The sequence below is a fragment of the Schistocerca nitens genome, chromosome 1, assembly GCF_023898315.1.
Source record: "Schistocerca nitens isolate TAMUIC-IGC-003100 chromosome 1, iqSchNite1.1, whole genome shotgun sequence".
In the NCBI taxonomy this organism is placed as follows: domain Eukaryota; kingdom Metazoa; phylum Arthropoda; class Insecta; order Orthoptera; family Acrididae; genus Schistocerca; species Schistocerca nitens.
The window spans coordinates 1,170,599,163-1,170,611,709 of record NC_064614.1 but is presented as its reverse complement, the minus strand read 5'-3'; positions in this window follow the sequence as shown (position 1 = coordinate 1,170,611,709).

The following is a 12,547-nucleotide window of genomic DNA, read 5'->3' as shown; positions in this document are numbered from 1 at the left end:
AGTAGTTCTAAGTTCTAGGGGACTTATGACCTAAGATGTTGAGTCCCATAGTGCTCAGAGCCATTTGAACCATTTTTGCAACATTCATTAATGTATATGAGCAGCGACTACCTATGTAGCTAACATACACTCCTGGAAATTGAAATAAGAACACCGTGAATTCATTGTCCCATTGACACATTCCTGGGGTCAGATACATCACATGATCACACTGACAGAACCACAGGCACATAGACACAGGCAACAGAGTATGCACAATGTCGGCACTAGTACAGTGTATATCCACCTTTCGCAGCAATGCAGGCTGCTATTCTCCCATGGAGACGATCGTAGAGATGCTGGATGTAGTCCTGTGGAACGGCTTGCCATGCCATTTCCACCTGGTGCCTCAGTTGGACCAGCGTTCGTGCTGGACGCGAAGACCGCGTGAGACGACGCTTCATCCAGTCCCAAACATGCTCAATGGGGGACAGATCCGGAGATCTTGCTGGCCAGGGTAGTTGACTTACACCTTCTAGAGCACGTTGGGTGGCACGGGATACATGCGGACGTGCATTGTACTGTTGGAACAGCAAGTTCCCTTGCCGGTCTAGGAATGGTAGAACGATGGGTTCGATGACGGTTTGGATGTAGCGTGCACTATTCAGTGTCCCCTCGACGATCACCAGTGGTGTACGGCCAGTGTAGGAGATCGCTCCCCACACCATGATGCCGGGTGTTGGCCCTGTGTGCCTCGGTCGTATGCAATCCTGATTGTGGCGCTCACCTGCACGGCGCCAAACACGCATACGACCATCATTGGCACCAAGGCAGAAGCGACTCTCATCGCTGAAGACGACACGTCTCCATTCGTCCCTCCATTCACGGCTGTAGTGACACCACTGGAGGCGGGCTGCACGATGTTGGGGCGTGAGCGGAAGACGGCCTAACGGTGTGCGGGACCGTAGCCCAGCTTCATGGAGACGGTTGCGAATGGTCCTTGCCGATACCCCAGGAGCAACAGTGTCCCTAATTTGCTGGGAAGTGGCGGTGCGGTCCCCTACGGCACTGCGTAGGATCCTACGGTCTTGGCGTGCATCCGTGCGTCGCTGCGGTCCGGTCCCAGGTCGACGAGCACGTGCACCTTCCGCCGACCACTGGCGACAACATCGATGTACTGTGGAGACCTCACGCCCCACGTGTTGAGCAATTCGGCGGTACGTCCACCCGGCCTCCCGCATGCCCACTATACGCCCTCGCTCAAAGTCCGTCAACTGCACATACGGTTCACGTCCACGCTGTCGCGGCATGCTACCAGTGTTAAAGACTGCGATGGAGCTCCGTATGCCACGGCAAACTGGCTGACACTGACGGCGGCGGTGCACAAATGCTGCGCAGCTAGCGCCATTCGACGGCCAACACCGCGGTTCCTGGTGTGTCCGCTGTGCCGTGCGTGTGATCATTGCTTGTACAGCCCTCTCGCAGTGTCCGGAGCAAGTATGGTGGGTCTGACACACCGGTTTCAATGTGTTCTTTTTTCCATTTCCAGTAGTGTATATACTAAATTATTATGTATTAACCGCGCCTTCGTTGTGAACAACACGAAATAATCTACAGAGAAGTGGCATGTTCCACGAAATGGAGAAGAGGGGACGAGAGAGGGGGTGCTTATATATATATTACTGTCCTCAAGTGTGTACATAAAACAGTGAGAACATCATTCATACTATACCGTAAAGTACAGTGGAAAACCACAAAATACAGAGGGAGAGACTCCATATAAGCCAACGTGCTGACATATTTACATAAACTGTCAAGGGCGTCGGTCATATCGTAATAGCGAATAAGCTCACCAGTAGAAGGGGTGGAAGGGGGGAAGAGAAAAGAAGCCACAACGTGCTTAGATGAAAGTCCGTCACACTGGAACATAGAACTCAGCAGTTAATTAAAAGTAATCTTATGAAATATAACAAAATTAGTGGTGAGGAAACACGTGCAATTATTGAAAGCTGATTCCATCTTTCAACTATTTTAGCCTTCGACACACAATATATTCCCAATCCGATGGTTTGACTATACGTTGTTGTATCAGAAAATGTCTCCTGTGCCTATCACACAAGTGTTCTCACAGACGTACCACAGGCGAGCGCTTTACGGTAATAAGTTGCGTACGTGGACTTACACCTATCGTGTTTCCTACTCTTTGGAGCTGCCTCAGGTACCGTGGGGCTTTCGACCAAGGCAGTTTCGCGCCGTACTTATTCACACCAGAGCCTCCCCGATTTCAGATTTACATCAGTCAATCAGCAACGGCGGATACGTTATCGCCGCCAGTCCCGCAGTGCCTTTGTCTAAGGTCTTCGTTTCCGTATAGTTTCGTAGGTTTAAACCACCTAAGATCTGGACACTATTAGAAATGGAAATAATTCCAACAACGAAAGGGAAGCACTGTCTTCTCAAGGATACTCATTTTTACCAGATGCACAGGTAATGTGATGAGTATACGAGCTATGTTTTGTAAATTCCGAATGAGTAAGTGTCGAGGCCGTTTAGAACTGTAAATGGCAGAATCATTGCTGAAGAGCAGCATTCTTGCCCACCTGACGAAGCAGATGTGCAGATTAAGAAACGATTGCGTAGCTGCGGGAAAAGAGTCACGAAGAAAATATAGTGCCTGTGTTCCAAATTTTTGAAGAGTAGTTTCAAGATTTGAAGATAAAAGATTAGATTTTTTCGCAAATGAGCCAAATTATGAGAATTCCAAAACTGTATTGTGTAAAGCGAGAAGGGAAATTATTGAGACTAAGCATGACGCTGCAGAGTGAAAGTCTCATTCTGGAAACATCCCCCAGCCTGTGGCTAAGCCATGTCTCAGTAGTATCCTTTCTTTCAGGAATGCTAGTTCTGCAAGGTTCGCAGGAGAGCTTCTGTAAAGTTTGGAAGGTAGGAGACGAGATACTGGCAGAAGTTAAGCTGTGAGGACCGGGCGTGAGTCGTGCTTCGGTAGCTCAGATGGATTGCCGGCACGGTAGCTCAGCGTGTTCGGTCAGAGAGTACGTGCCCTCTGTAATGAAAAAACTGAGTCAATCGATCAACAACGAACATAAATGGATGTCTTACGGCGTCCGCCCCGAGTAGACACAACGAACAATAGCGAACAAAATGAGATTAAAAAAAAAAAATGATGGTAGAGAAATTGCCCGCGAAAGGCAAAGGTCCCGAGTTCGAGTCTCGGTCGGGCACACAGTTTTAATCTGCCAGGAAGTTTCAGGGTGAAAACATTTTGAAATTTACTTACGATATCTCTTTTTTGAAAACTGACGATAGGTCTGTTCCTCATGAAAGAATCCTGATGTTCGGTTGGGAAGAAGCAAAGAAAATACCGCGTGAAAATGGAACAGTTCTTACGGACGAGATATTGCAGAGTTGTTCGAAACGGTTCAAACAAATGCACACCAGCACACTTTACATCAGAAGCACAGGAAAAGTGAGGTAGGTATTACCTCTTCTTTGCTTTGCTACCACAGAAAAGTCAAAAGACACATTAAACACTTCCCAGTCCGCTGTTAGCAGCGGTGGGGCAAGGTCGTCGTGCCTGTGTCCCCCTGTTAGCGCACCGCGCGCGCGAGTGTGCACTGTTTACCTTCCGCTGCGGCGAGTATCACGCGTCGTGTCTCGGTAGTGCCATGGCGCACTCGTATCGCAAGTCCACAATTAAGATCACATTCCTAGCGACTACGCAAGACCTCGAGCACTTGACATTGAACGTTTAATCCGGGAAGAACTTCATATTGTACCTCAAGACATCATTGGGATCCACTTTTCTATAACACAAAGTGTCGTCTACATAAAACTGATCAATGAAAAGGCGTGCACTGATGATGTGTGCCGACACGCTCATGGACTTAAATTTAAGCATTCTGATGGTCACATAGGAACTGTCACGATCGACCACGCTGGATTAGGCCTTCGCACTCTGAGGGTCTTCGAGCTGCCATTCGAAGTCCCGCCGGATGTTGTGATGACAGCTTTCAAACCGTACGGTAACGTGCTAAGCCACTTGGCTGAAAAATGGCAAACGTTTGAGACGTACCCCGTCTTAATGGAGTGCGATAAATTAAGATTGAACTGACGAAACGTGTGCCATCCTATTTAGTAATTGGCGGCTGCAGAGCCATTGTCATGTACGACGGACAACCGCGTACTTGCGCCGGCTGTGACCAGGAAGGACTTGTCCGATCGGCCTGCATTCAACGCCGACTGACTCAGACACCGGTTGGTGAAGTTCCATCCCCGGCGACGCCTACTTCACTCCCCATCACGTATGCAGCGGCTGCAACCGCAACAGCTCCTGCCCAGTATCGTAACACCATATTGCAGTCAGTGGTCGATGACAGTGTGGCGGACAGCATATCACCCCCTCTACGACGTCATCGGCAAACTTGCCTCAAGACAGTGGTCAATTGTGCCACCAAAACGAGCCGAAAGAGAAGATGGAAGTAGAAACGGAAGCTGTCCCGACCTCTGCCTTCCTACCAATGGAGACCGCATCAGATGATTGTCGCCCGCACTCTGACTCAGAACAACATGTCCGGAAACAACGGTCCCCTCGAAAACGCAAGAAACGGCGCCATACGCCATCCGATGATTGCCTGCTTCGGATGTGTGACCCGGACGAACATCCGGCGTCGGACGACACTCAGGACTACCACCACAACTCACACTTCCCATCACGATGCTACGCTGGATACAATTTCTGAGCCTCGGTCTGACAACATCACTTCTGCTACTGAACATACGCGCAAGCGCTCTACTGACAGCACTAATCAACAGTTACCAATTGCTGCATCTGATTCTTGGGCGGATGATGTCGAGGAGGAGCCACAGCACCAGGAGGACGCCGAAGGCAGAGATGCTCCCTCGGCTGTACCCAGCACCAACGAACCACAGTGACTACGGCTGTATCGTCAGCCTCTGTGGGGCCGCCCTGCCGCCCACACCTGGCCTCCTACACAACCCAGTTGACGACCTGGCTGACCAGACATACCGTCTAGCGACGATTAACATCAACAACATACGTGACCGACATAAACTAAAGATGCTACAGGATCTACTCAACGCAGCAGACATTGACATTGCGCTCCTTCAAGAGGTGTATGTCGCAGACTTCAAGGAATCCTATGGCTACAAGACTTGGGTCTCAAATGCGTCTGCCAATGGCAGTGGTGTGGCGATCCTCCTCCGCAAAAGTATATCCGCAGATGACGTCGAGTATCTCCCTGACGCCAGAGGCATGGCTCTTACTATACAAGGAGTCAAACTTATTAACATCTATGCACCGTCAGGATCTGGTCGGCGTCGCGAACGATCCACTTTTTTCGCTCATACAATCACGCCCCTCTTTATGGGCCGTCAGGACGCCTTGATAATCGGAGGGGACTTCAACTGTAGCCAAGCACCTAAGGATCAGTTACCACATCATTCTCCCTACGCAGAACTTACGAGAATTATAAATAATCTTCAATTGGTGGACTCGTGGGAACATGTTTGTGGCGATCGGCCCGGATTTACTCACTCCACCAGCCATTCCTCCAGCCGCATCGACCGGATTTACGTCTCGCGCTCCATAGCTGTGGGGACAAGAGCTACCGAAGTTTGGCCCCCAGCTTTTTCTGACCACGAAGCCTACATCTGCGACATTACCCTCGGCTGTCAGAAGGTATGGCACAGCCGTGGTCCTTGTAAGTTGAACGTCGCCCACCTAGCTTCTCAGGAATGCCGCCGCCTTATAGAGAACACGTGGGACTCTTGTAGCCGCCGGCGTGGCACCTACCGGTCTACACTGTCGTGGTGGTTACTCCGGAAGACCTTGATAGGCTACGGCCGAGATGTTGCAGCATGGAAGAGACATACCATAAACTTTTACTACAGCATCTTAAGGGAATGTACAACACTGCCGTAGTGACCTGCACGGCAGGTGACGGCGAACCGTGCCAAGGCACAGATCATCAGATTAACACGTTACCACCTTGAGGGTGTGATCGTCAGAGCGCGCACTCAAGACAGAGTGGCCCAGGAGGAACCGTCGATGTACCACGTCATTACAGAACGACGGCGCCGACGCAGGACACTGATCCAAGCTATCACGACGGAAGACGGACGACGCCTTGATCCCCAGCGCGACATAGGAAACGCCCTTCATGCTCACTACACTAGGCTGTACTCGGAACATCGACATCCCCTAGAGGTGATCGCCGAAGTCTCTCAACTCACTTATGGCACGATTTCTCCGACAGCGGCAGCGGATTTGACTGCAGATGTAACAGAAGACGAAATCATTGAAGCAATACAGGCTGGGGCTGATCATAAGTCCCCGGGACCTGATGGCCTTCTTTTGCAATTTTACCGGACATATCAACAATTGCTGGCACCAGCATGGACTGATATTTGCCGCGATCGTATGTCTCCCACGACGCAGATCCCTGGGGCCTTCCTAGAAGGACTGATTGTGCCCATACACGAAACACGAGGCGGATCCAGGATCAGTGACTATCGGCCCTTGACCTTACTCAACAGTGACTTGAAGATTTTCACCCGGCTTCTGGCGGCACGCCTAAAGCGATTAGTACGATGTGTTGAGTCGGAGGACCAGGCATCGTTAGGTGGTGACCATAATATTCGCACTGCATTGTGCCGATATAGAGATATGATCGGGCTAGCCAAAGCTCGCCAACTGCCAGGAGTTTTGGCCTCACTCGACTTTAGCCAGGCCTTTGACAGAGTCGACCACACATTTTTGATGGAGATACTGCGACACATGGGGTATCCGGACGTCATAGTTAATGTACTGATGCGTCTGCTACGCGGCGCGACGTCCAAGGTGTTATATAATGGCCGTCGCACGCCGCAGATACAGATCCAGCGATCGGTGCGACAAGGCTGCCCTCTTTCGGCGATATTGTACGCCCTCGTCTTGGAACCACTCCTCTGCGGCCTCCGACAACGCCTGACTGGGATGTCCCTTGGTGGACACACTTTTTGCTGCACTGCCTATGCGGGTAATCTGGTACTCCTTCTTCGCAATAATGACGATGTTCGTGCAGCACTGGCGTGGGTGGCGACCTACGGCGCGGCATCGGGGAGCAATCTCAATCTCCACAAATTACACGCCCTGTCTATAATCAGAGACCTACCCGACGAGAGCGTCGCACCACTACGAATCAGTGACACAATCCGCTGTCTTGGCATTGATTTCACATCTGACATGAAGCATTCAACAGCCCTAACTACAGGCGTTCATTGAATCAGATGAGAGCAGGAATAAGTGACCACCGTCTGAGACATCTAGACCTCTTGCAACGGACACGATATGCTAACGTCTATATGGCGTCACGTATCCCCCATTTTGCACAGATACTCCCGATACCACCTACCCTGGCTCACCGCATATTGGCGGCTGTGGTTAATACCGGCATGTTATTTAAGATTCGTTACGAGTCCCTAATCCTCCCGAGGAGCAGAGGGGGTTTAGGCTTTTGTCATGTTCAGAACAGAGCGAAGGCCCTGTTCGTCAACTGTCACCTGCAACTGTGGCGACGAAGTCCGACGTGCCTCACAAGTCTCTTACTGGAAGCCTTACGACCAATCTCACTCGCACCCCCCTGTGATGATATCGGACATCCCAGCACCTTTCTTCTACATTAGCCAATTCTTCCTTGAATTAAGCTACATCCGCACCGCACTACTACCCACACGCTTGATGATGGCGAGGGCGATAAATGCTGCCATGCAAATGAACAGGCAAACACCCCACTACAAATTGGCGTGCTGTGTGGCAGGCAGTGAATACCACCACCCTTGACACTGACGTGCAATCTGCATGGTACGTAACTGTTAATGGGACTGTTGTGCCAGTCCCGCCTACATCACATCCACCTCGCTGATTCACCCTTGTGTGCCACATGCCAAGTGGTTGACACGGATGAACATCGTTTCGAATGCGGGTCGGCAAACGACTTTTGGTATTTGGTGCGTCAGATATTGGCTTTTCTCACACTAACGACTCCCGACAGGATAACTACCCGATCACTTCTTTTCCCCGACAAGATTTATTTCCCAAGAGCAAAAACGAACTCTTGTGAGGTGGATCAGCGGCCACGCTGTTCACTACCTATTCGGTAATGGCGTAAAGACAGTACCAGATTTTTGGTATTACCTCAACGAACGACATTGTGCGATCGTCAAGAACCCTAAATACAGACAAATTTTTCTAATTTTCTGTGGAGCCAATTCCATAATCTGCCTCGCAGCTGGATTATCGATGACATGAGAAGATAACCATAGCACCTCTTCCCAGTTCCTTTTTTTATGAGATTGAACAAACAACGGAAACTACACAGCAACGAGACGACAGTCATCGAAAAATTCGCAGCGGGATTTAGTATGGAGCATCCTTTGTCGTAACGTAACGACTTCCTATTATTCTGTTTAGGTAGCCGAAGAGGAACGGCCTTCCTTTTATCTTTGTATAAAAATAAAATAAAATAAAAATAAAAAAGGAGAAAAACAAACATTCCAAAATCCTTTTCCCTTTTTTTTCATTTTTGTTAAAAAAAGTGGCTAGTATAGCTGACTATTAAAAAAATGCCCATTTGTTTCACGTACGCATTTTGTGACTTTATTAGTGTAGGTTTTGTTTTTATCCAAAAAAAGAAAGGAAAGAAAAGTGAAAAACAGGAGAAAAAAAGAATTAAAAAAACAAAAACAAAAACAAAAAAAGATGGTAGAACACTTGCCCGCGAAAGGCAAAGGTCCCGAGTTCGAGTCTCTGTCGGGCACACAGTTTTAATCTGCCAGGAAGTTTCAGGGTGAAAACATTTTGAAATTTACTTACGGTATCACTTCTTTGAAAACTGACGATAGGTCTGTTCCTCATGAAAGAATCCTGATGTTCGGTTGGAAAGAAGCAAAGAAAATACCGCGTGAAAATGGAACAGTTCCTACGGACGAAATATTGCAGAGTTGTTCGAAACGGTTCAAACAAATGCACACCAGCATACTTTACATCAGAAGCATAGAAAAAGCGAGACAGGTATTACCTCTTCTTTGCTTTGCTACCAGAGAAAAGTCAAAAGACACATTAAAGACCTCTTTCTGGATTAAAAAATAAGATGCATTTAACGTCACCAAAAACTGCGGTGCTACACTTTGAAATTGCCATAATGAAAGCTATGAAAACTGTATTCCGAGAAACATCCCTTTCGAGTTGTAATTTTCACTGCCACGATTACCTGTGCAGGAAAATGCAAGAACTGCGATTAACAGAGTTATGCAGGGATACCGGAAATTCCGACTGTTCTGCTGCAGTGTCACATCTCCTACCAAAAGGAGTTGATGAAGTCGAATTTAAACGTGGAATGTTTTTAACCAATAGCAAAAGACCATGAATGCTGCCGAAGGCTGGCACAGGAAATTAAACTCCTCAGTAAATCAGTAGATTAGAACGTATATTTTCTGAGAAGTAAACAGAAGAAGGAAGGGGTACGAGTTATATTTGAAATTAAAAATCATTCCATTGGCCAACCACTTCATAAAAGGAGGGAAAAATGTTCAAATGTGTGTGAATTCGTAAGGGACCAAACTGCTGTGGTCATCGGTCCCTAGACTTACACACTACTTAAACTAACTTAATGCTAAGAACAACACACCTACCCATGCCCGAGGGAGGACTCCAACCTCCGGCGGGAGGAGCCGCGCAGTCCGTGACATGGCGCCTCAAAGCGTGCGGCTACTCCGTGCTGCTAAAAGAAGAAAGAGAGGCTGCAGAAAAATACTATAACGCCATATACACATCACCATGCCTAATACGGTGTAGGAAAACCGTTGGAATTCAAAACAGCTTTCAGTCGTCTCGGAATGGAGAAATACGTCTCTTATTTGGTTCTTAGTGGAATCTTATAGCAGCCTTACAGCAAAACAGTGACAAGTTCAGGTAAAAATTATGGAGGCAGATAACAATCATGCACCTGTCACTTCGAAATAGACAGCAAAATCTCAATAAATTGAGAATGATCGTGGTGGCCAGAGAACATTGCGAGAATACATTCTCGTGCTCACATAATCAGTCCTGGATGATGTGAGCTGTGTGAACACAGGATCACCAATTTGCAACAAGCAAGAGACGGATCCGATCAGGCAAAGTGGTCATAGTAATGCGACCTCTTAAAGTAGTCATGGGGCCTATAAAATACCACGAATATTCGTGCCCAAATCAAGACGGAACCAAGTAACATCTTGCCAGTGGTGGTTTCAACAAACACGGAGAGACCTCCAGTTTCTTTGCTCGATTATTGCTCTCTGACGACTAATAGACACAACATTCACTACTGGAAAGTGGAAAGTCGACAACAGTTACACGAAGATGAATATCAGGGCCCGTGGAATTTGAATGGTTGATGAGAAATTCATTTGTCGATTCTTTATCGATGACACCTTAAACGATTATGAATATCGAACGTTCTGTGAGGACGATGCTCCAGTACTACTGGCGGACATTCCTTTGGACTTGTGTGCTGTCCTTAGGTTAGTTAGGTTTAAGTAGTTCTAAGTTCTAGGGGACTGATGACCATAGATGTTAAGTCCCATAGTGCTCAGAGCCATTTGAACCTTTGGACTTGTGACAACCAGTGTACTTTCAGCATCATGGTTGTCCGGCATATTACTCTGTCATAGCACGGAAAGTATTAGATCGTACGTACAACTGACCAGCAAAACCGCCAGGTCTTCCTTTCTTGACTTTTGTTTCTGGCTTTGCTTGAAGAATGAAGTTTATAATGAAGTGCTAACAACACGCGGTAACATGATTAAGCATATCACCCATGTATGTCAGCAGATTACGTCGGAAACACTTCTCAGCTGCGTCGATTATTCAATGCGCTCACAATAAAGTGCTTCGAAGTGGGCGGATACATTTTTGAGCACGTACTATTAAATAATTCTTATAAACAAATGCCCCATTGGTGAGAGGGCACATCTCTACCATACTTTTTTCGCGATTACTGAATACATATGGATTTCTTTTTCTGATCCAGAGCTTTTTCTCTAGATAAAGCCGTTTTGGAACTCAATTGAGTTATTTGCCGATTGCAGCGACACCTACCGTGCAAATGACGAAAGTCACACACACAGTTTAATAGTACCGCAAACCAAGCAGCTGTGTGTGTCATTGCAACCTGTTGTTTAACATGTCATCACTCCATAGGATATTGCCTGGCCACCTGTCACCTACTTCAATCTGGCTCGGAACCGAAGAGCAAATTCAGAACATTGCAGCGGTTCATGAGGTTTCAGATGCTGCACCGTCTGGACCCTGTACCTGTACGAATGTGAGCTAGAGCGCAAAACGTTCTGTAGAGTTGAGAATGGGATGGATGGTTGTCGAAACACTGTACGAGCAGTAGCATTAGCCTGGGCATGTGATGCATGGTAAGTTACAGCAACAGCAGCCTCGTCACTAACTTCCTCTGGGATACGACATTTTCCTCTTCCATGCACCACACCAAGCTCACCTGTGTTTTTGAATTTCATCATCTTCTTTCAGCCATTTAATAACATCACGCCTCTCCTCATATGTTTCAATTAGTGTTACTATCTCAATGCAGCACTGTTATTGCTCCCATTCGCATAAAATAGTTTCAGTAACAGCACACAATCTGTCCTCTCGATAGCCACACCGTTCTATCACCTTAAGGGTTGTCAAATGACGTCTTGTATATCATACTGTCATAGTGTACAACGCCAGATTTTCTCCTGGTGGCCACAAATGAAACTTGTTTTCCGACGTAAATCGGTTCCGCGTCAACGCATTACCATAACCGCCGTATAATAATTACAGCCCGCACTCGACTTTTGTAGAGCTGCACTTCAACTGTAAACCTTGGGCCAGTGCACATGACACCTACAGTATGGTGTAAATATGGCTACCAGTGTAATTAGACTGGTGCACATCTATACTGCAGACAAAGTAGTAAATTCAGTATGAGCTCAAAGCATAATATGTTTCTAACCATTTGTCTTACATAGTAATCTTCTGGGGACAGCTACAGTTTACATTCTGTTAGCATTGCATTATACACGCTCTTACTAAGCAGATTTCAGTAATTAAGTAATGCAGGAGATCGTTTGAAATAACTTACAGGAAATCAGCCAGGTGTCACACTTTAAACAACCGTTATTTCTCCATTTGCGCCTTGAAAATAACTGGGTTTTCACCAATTGACGCGTCGGCGGTTGTCTAAAATGTCACCTGGTTTCATTATTTTAAGATGTTTGTATATTTTGCACACTGGAAGAAATTCAAGTTTCAGACAGAACTGGTGTCCATCGGTAATGAAATGAGTATTTTATAATTGTTGAGTTTTGCAAAGATCCCTCGAAAAACCTTTTATTTTAGTCGGTTTCCTCAAATGAAAAGTTATTTATATTTGTTTATGGATATCTCCTATTTTCATACTAGTTGAGGTGTTGCTAGAGCATTTGTATGCACTATATAATGATGGGTAGAAATGAA